The following is a 7,170-nucleotide window of genomic DNA, read 5'->3' as shown; positions in this document are numbered from 1 at the left end:
GGTTGGAGGGACTTTGTCTCTTCTCCCCACATCATCACAAGCATTGAGAGCAATACTTTTCCATCTTAGCTTTGCCGAAGAGCCAACTCCGGGATCCTTTCCCTCCTCCTCCACGCCATGTGTTCCTTCTGAAATGTCCCTCGACTTCTGCCTTTGTGGCAGAAGTGCCTTGAGCCTTTGCCTGGGCCATTTCATATGTCTTATCGCTTGTCTCCCTTCTGTGTTTTTTCACTCACCCAAGGGCTCTTTCTAAAACAGGTGTGCCTGTGCCCCTCCCATACGTTCAAACCCGCTTAAGACCCTACCCTGCAAGGGCCAATGTCAGGCTTAAAAACATGAGGAGTCCTGTACGGCCCCAGCCTGCCTTCCCAGCCCCTCACCTCCTCTACTAGGGGCCCTTCTTCCAGGCTCTGGGCACACAGCTCTGCCCATGCAGCCCTGCCATGCAGTGGGCCTCTCCAGGGCCCCCCTGGGCGGTCACACCTCCGGCTTCCCCCACCTGCTGTTTCTGTTAGCACATCCGTGAGGCTCCACCCCGCCTCCGCAGACGTGGTCAACACCTGTGTGTTTCATTCTCCCCCCCCCCCCCCCCCCCCCCCGACAGCCGCCCACACAGCTGGCCAGAGGTCTGGTGCCTCAAATGTTGAACCCGGTGTCTTCATCCCTGGAGGACTTGGACTTGGGCCACTAGCAGCGACACGGCTGAGTCCTGGATATTAACCTGGATGTGTTGTAATGCCTCCTTCTAGTGCCAGAAAACACGGCAGTCCAAGGCATTGTCCGGATCAATATTTACACACAGAGCACCTTGTGTGGGAAGCGGTGGTGGTCAGTTCCCTGGAATAAGCCGTCATGTCCTGGACACTGCAACACTATTGATCGCAGGCTCTGGACCTCCTGAGCAAGGTCAATACTTACGGCCGCAACCTTCCCCTCTGCCGTGTCCTTCCTACCTGCCCACCCCCCTCGCGCCCCCACAGATCTTCCCTTCTGGGGCTTTAGTGGAACTTCTCTTGTGTGGCCTCCGAACGTTAATGGCTCGGTGCTGGAGTGCTGCTTCCCTTGCTACCTCGAACACCCAGGATTCTGGAAGGATTTTTTCAACTACTGGGGAGTTTTTTCTCCACCGCTAGTAGTGAGTTGGGTGGGCTAATAACACACCTGGCTGTAATTTGGGATTACTATCTGTTGGAAGATGCTAGGAAGCACTGCGAGAACCAAACAACCTTTGGGAGAAGCAAAGGCCAAAGCTTTGGTGCGACACGCCCTCTCCTCCCTTACCCGGGCCTGCGACTTCCTTCTTTTCCGAGGCCTTCGGTTCCCTGTGCACCTGAAGCCAGGGAGAATTGAGAGGCAAGGGAGGGGTGGAGCCCGGTCTGGGGCCCGGTCAGAAGCTAGATGGCCCCATGGTGAGGGCCTGGTCCATCACCCAGCCCTGCCCCAAAGCTGAGGGCGGAGGGAGAGGTGGGGACGCTCCTGCCCTGATGATACAGCAGAGCCGGGCCCAGCGCTGGCTTCTTGCCTCCAGGCCCCATGCTTGCTTCTCCACCACAGGGGCTGTGTCCCTGGTCCGGGGGTAAATACTATCCAGAAGAATGTGCTGGCCTAGCAGATGGGCCACACTTCTCTTGGCTGCTTGACTGGCATCCCTCTCGAGCACATTTCTGTGATTGCTGCCAAAAAGACAGGGAAGGCGGGCACAACAGGAGGCTTGGTTTCATGCCTAGGCAGGTAATCCCTCACCTAGCTCAGAGCTATCTGCCACCTGTTGTGGCCGTGACTGCACCACAGGTCTATGGACCCCAGGGCTTTTTCATCAACGCAAGTCAACCCTCGGGCTGCTTTTTACTGTAGGAAGTTTCTTAAAAGTGGTCCTAGTGGGCGCAGCTCAGTCAGTTAAGTGTCCGACTCTTGATTCCAGCTCGGGGTCACGATCTCACAGTTCGTGAGTTCGAGCCCCATGTCAGGCTCTGCGCTGACAGCATGGAGCCTGCTTGGGATTCTCTCTCTCCCTCTCTCTCTCTGTCCCTCCCCCTGCTTGTGCTCTCTTGAAATAAATAAACATCTAAAAATAATAATAAAGATAAAATAGAAGTGGTTCTAGGGGAAGGCAGGAGAAGTGAGTCACCTGCCTTCTTTCAGACGCTCCCGCTGGGAAGGAGGAGTCTGAGGCTGGGGTGCGTGTGAGGGATAGATGGTGACAGCTCAGCAGCGACTTGGTTCTGATTCTCCTGAAGCCTCCAAGTCCACTCAACCTGGGTAGCATGGGAGCCTTTGCTCTGGGGGGGTGTGTTGGCAAGTAAAGCCACAGGAAACTGAGTGACAGTCGCTCACATTTGGCTTTAGTTAGGATTTAGCAAGTACACGTTACAAAAATGTCAGCTTGTGGACCTGGGGACCCTGGGGGGTGGGTAGCAGGATCTCCGCTTTAGACAAGAAGGTGGAAGCTCCAAACACTGCGGAGTTGCCCGGGGTTACTTACCCTGAGATGGGCACAGCCTGTGCACGAACACCTGACTCCAAGGCCCCATTCTTCCCACCGCCATAAACGCTGCTGGCACTCCATAAGCCATGCGTCGCCGTGCAGGTGTGCACCATGACACCACTCCCCTCTCAAGGGCCGAAGACACGTTGAGTCACCCGCAGTCCTCGCTTTGTGACTCGGGTTGGCAAGTGACGTGCTGCAGGCTCGCTAACACGTTTAGGGAATATCACAGAGCGCTGAGTCCTGTGCCCCGAGATGCGACAGTTATGTTTACAGGGGAAACCAACACGTCACACGGCTGGCAGAGCCAGGGCCGGGCCACGGGGTGTCTGACTTCGGGGCGCAAGCTTTTAGTCCTTCTACGACATGCTATTCTGCTTTCAACCTGTATTTTTCAGGACAGCACATGGAAGAGACAGGGGCAAGTGTGCCTTTCAACAGGAGCCTTTGAGGGGCATGACTCCCCTGCAGGGTCCGTGTTTGGCAAGCAGCATATTAAATGGGGGCCAAAAAAGATGGATTAGTGGAAAAGAAAAATTAAGCCAACTGACTAAGCTAAAATAGGGTGCCTATATTGGATTGTGGCTTGGCAGAAGATTTTTAAGTTAGAATTGAAATGGAAACATCTCTTTTCCTCTTAAACAAGAAGTTACCTAGTAGAGGGGTATTTAACTACCTGCAAACTGGAGGCAGGAGGGTCGGGGAGTATGGGAGGATTGCGCAGACATCAGGAAACCAGCTCACCCAGAGCTCTGGGACAATGAAAACCGAGCAGGGAAGGGACTCCGAAAACTAATAGCAAAACCTGAAGCAGTTCCTGGAGTCAAACACCTGTAGATTTTCATGTGCTAAATATAGTGGAAGTTGGGTCATCTTATCCTTAAGTAAACACTACAGCTGGGCAAAGACGTTTTCAAAAAAAAAAAAAAAAAAAAAAAGAATCTTGACATTGGCTCAGGTTAGCCGGAGGCTGGACGAAGCAGCATTGGACGGCTAAGAAGGGCCAGGCTAGCCCCTTGTTGCTCTGCCTCGCTCTCCCCCTGCCCTTCCAGGCTCCCTTGTAAAATGGCCCTCTGTGGTCCTTCCCTCCCATTAGGTCGGCCCCGTGTATCTGATTGTCCTCGTGCCTCCTGTCCCTCCGCTGGTGAAGGATCAGTTTCCTTGGCTGTCACGTGATCAGCACAGGGACGGGAGGGGAGCAGAGCCCCCCTCTCTCTCTGGCACCAGGAGCAGAAGCGGCTTTTCGGCAGCCTTATTTTCCATCCTACTGCAGATACTACTGAAAGGAAAATGATTCTTTCTTTGTCTTTCGGATTTTGGCCGCCACTGAACCAGACACAGCCCCTATTTGGGGGAATGTCAAACCAGGGGCTCACTGTCACTGTCAGCCCCACAGCCCATGGGTTTTGCTTCCAGCCTCTTGCCTGAAGCCAGTTCTGTACCCAGAAGGGCGCCAGGGAAGTGAGGTGAGGAACCCCAGAGAGGCAGAAGGGCTGGGGGACAGAAGACCAGGGGCTTTGCACCCAGAGGTCTGGACCCAGCGCATGCCTCGTGCTGCCCAGTGCTCCCATAAACCGCCACAAGTCCGGCTGTCCTCATAGAGAGACACAGGTGATGGCGATGCTGACTTTGCATTGCTGAGAATTATTGAAACGAGGCCCTTGTCATAAAGCCCCAAGCCCAGCAGCAGTGCTCAGAGACCATATCAATTCCTCGAGACATCCTCTGCCCTCCAGGAGTTTACAGTTTGCCTGGGGAACTAAGAGAAACTAAGTGGTGTTTAAAGCACCAACATAAAAAGGGCACCTAGTTGGTTCAGTCAGTTAAGCGTCTGACTCTTAATTTGGGCTCAGGTCATGATCTCTCGGTTCATGAGCCTGAGCCTCGTGTGGGGCTCTGCACTGACAGCTCAGAGCCCACTTGGAATCCTCTCTCCCTTTCTCTCTGCCCCTCCCCCACTTGTTCTCTCTCTCTCTCTCTCTCTATCTCTATCTCTTTCTCTCAAAATAAATAAACATTAAAAAAAATACAGCACTTGGGAATGCAGGCTGGTGCAGCCACTCCGGAAAACAGTATGGAGGTTCCTCAAAAAACTAAAAATAGAACTACCCTACGACCCAGCAATTGCACGACTAGGCATTTATCCACGGGATACAGGTCTGCTGTTTCGAAGGGACACATACACCCCCATGTCTCAGAAAGGTCCAGTGACATTCCGCAGCCCACACAGCCACAGAGTGGTCTATCAGCCCGGGCTGAACCATTTTTACACCTGCAGCCAAGACGGTGTGGACCATGCCCAGCTACTGGGCTGGGAGCCTGGGGCACCGGACAGTGCTCTGTGCTGGCAGGCCGCCCCATTGCCCATTGGCCCATGGGTTGCAATATCATCATAATTCCCACTAGACAACCATCTAGCCTCTCTCCCGAGGTGTTTCCGGCTCACGGAGTTCCCCAGAACTCCAGAAGCACTTCCCTCACCGCTGGGCTGGGGTTGGACAGGGAGTTTTCGAAAGACGCTGTTCTGGAGAACTGCAGTGAACTCACTATACAATGAAGTCATTTTGTTCTTTCACTGAAAAACTTCCCTGTACTAGGAATTAGAACCTACATATGCTGAAAAGGCCCAGAACCCTCTTGCTCCCGTGTGGCAGGCTCTTTTGTAAATGTGTGACCCGCCGGTTTTGCTGGGATGTGCACATTTCTAATAATGGTGATGATAAACAAAGAGGACTTTGCATGGAGGGGGCGTTTCCTCTCTCTCCAAAGCTGCTGTTTCAGATGTTCCTCCACTGCCTGAGCCCTGAGGGCTAGCCCACCCCCGTCCCGCACCAGGGGCCTGCTCCCCCAGACCCAGGACCAAGCAGCTCTGGGGAACTGGCAGAAACAGGGCTGGCAGAAGCTGGGATTTCGCATGCTCACATTCTCTAGCACAGCTGAGTTTTCTCTGCTAGACATGGGCCTCCCTCACCCGAAGAGCATTCAGTGACTTCTGGCAAAGTCAGCAGCCAGGACCTGTGGGGAAAGAGGTGGAGGGATGCTGCACAGCCATTTGAGATCAGCTTGGGCAGGTTTCTGATCTCACTGTCGTGGAAACCAACTAGAGAAATTACTTATTGAGGGCATTATGAGGGTTTGTCTAGCTCAACTGTCAGCAATCTTTCTGTAAAGGGTCAAATAGGTCATAATTCAGCCTTTGCAGGTTATACAGTCTCGGTCACAACTATTTAACTCTGCTGTTATCACAAAAACAGCAAGACTTAATACCGTGTTCCAATGTAACTTTATAAACACTGAAACTTGCATTTCATATACTTTCGATGTAGCATGCAATATTATTAGGTTGATTTTTTCCCCGTTTAAAAAAATTTTTTTAATGTTTATTTATTTCTGAGAGAGACACAGAGCACGAGCAGGGGAGGAGCAGAGAGAGAGGGAGACACAGAATCCGAAGCAGGCTCTGAGCTGTCAGCACAGAGCCCGACATGGGGCTCAAACTCACAGACCACGAGATCATGACCTGAGCCGAAGTCGGACGCTCAACTGACTGAGCCACCCAGGCACCCCAATTTTTCCCCAGCCATTTTAAGTGCACAATCCACTCGTGTGTTGGCTTTGTGAAAACAGGCAACAGGAGAGATTTGACCCACTGGCTATAGTTTGCTGGCCCTTGTTGTAGACGAAGGCTGCTTTGCAGCGTAACCCTCGTCCTCTTTTTCTGCCCCTCCCCCAACCATGTCTTTCAGACAGGTGGGGCTGCAGACTGCCAGTCTTGTTACCTGTGGATTATCAGCCTCATGCCAGCTCCCTCCACCCCTTCCCATCCCGGTCTCTGGTTGTGGTCGCCTATTGCACCTGCTAGCATGACCTGCTGTCACCCCAACTGTGAAGTTGGGCCTGGAGGTTCTAGCCACGTGGGCGTCACGGCAGTGGGGCCCCAGATGGTCCTCTCGGCCCACCTTCCACTGTACCTCTCAGCCAGCTGGGGAAGCGCCTCTCCCTCTCAGGGTCACAATTTCTCCTGTGTTCCCAGAAAAGGCTGGGAACCTGGGTGCACTCCCTGTGTGCTTGGTTCCTCCTGGGTGTCTGACTTTTCCATTCAGGAGGGAGCTGGCAGTGAGAATGAGACCCGAGTGAGGGCTGAGGAGCCAGATGGACTTTGCATGGTCATTTCCCAACTCTGTGACCTTTGGTAACTTGCTTAACCTCTCTGTTTCCTCGACTATAAAAATGGGGATGGTAACCTGCTACAGTTAGTATAAGGACTGCAGCAGATAAAGTTAGTGAAAAGACCCTAGCACTAAGGAGATGGTTAATAAATGATAGCCTGTGTGTGTGTGTGTGTGTGTGTGTGTGTGTGTGTGTGTTTAACCAGGACAATTCTTCAGTAAAGTAGTGGTCATCATTTGGGTACTCGGCTTGCCTGGTTAAGGTCACCTGGGGTGCTAGTCAAACATTCAGACTCCCAGGATGCCATCCCAAGATTCTGATTCAGTAGGTCTGCGAAAGGGCCAGGGAACTGTTCTCAGATTTTTCCCGTGTGCTCTGGAGTTTGGATACCACTGCATAAGGGTTAAGGAGGAGATATACCACAGGACCAGGGACGGCAGGATCCTAGGCTCAGAAGATGACCTCCCCAGGGACAGAAAATCCTTGAAGATGGGGTCCCCTGTCACAGTTCTCAG

The sequence above is a fragment of the Neofelis nebulosa genome, chromosome 2 (assembly GCF_028018385.1).
Source record: "Neofelis nebulosa isolate mNeoNeb1 chromosome 2, mNeoNeb1.pri, whole genome shotgun sequence".
Classification (NCBI taxonomy): Eukaryota; Metazoa; Chordata; class Mammalia; order Carnivora; family Felidae; genus Neofelis; species Neofelis nebulosa.
Note: the sequence above shows the minus strand (reverse complement) of the source record.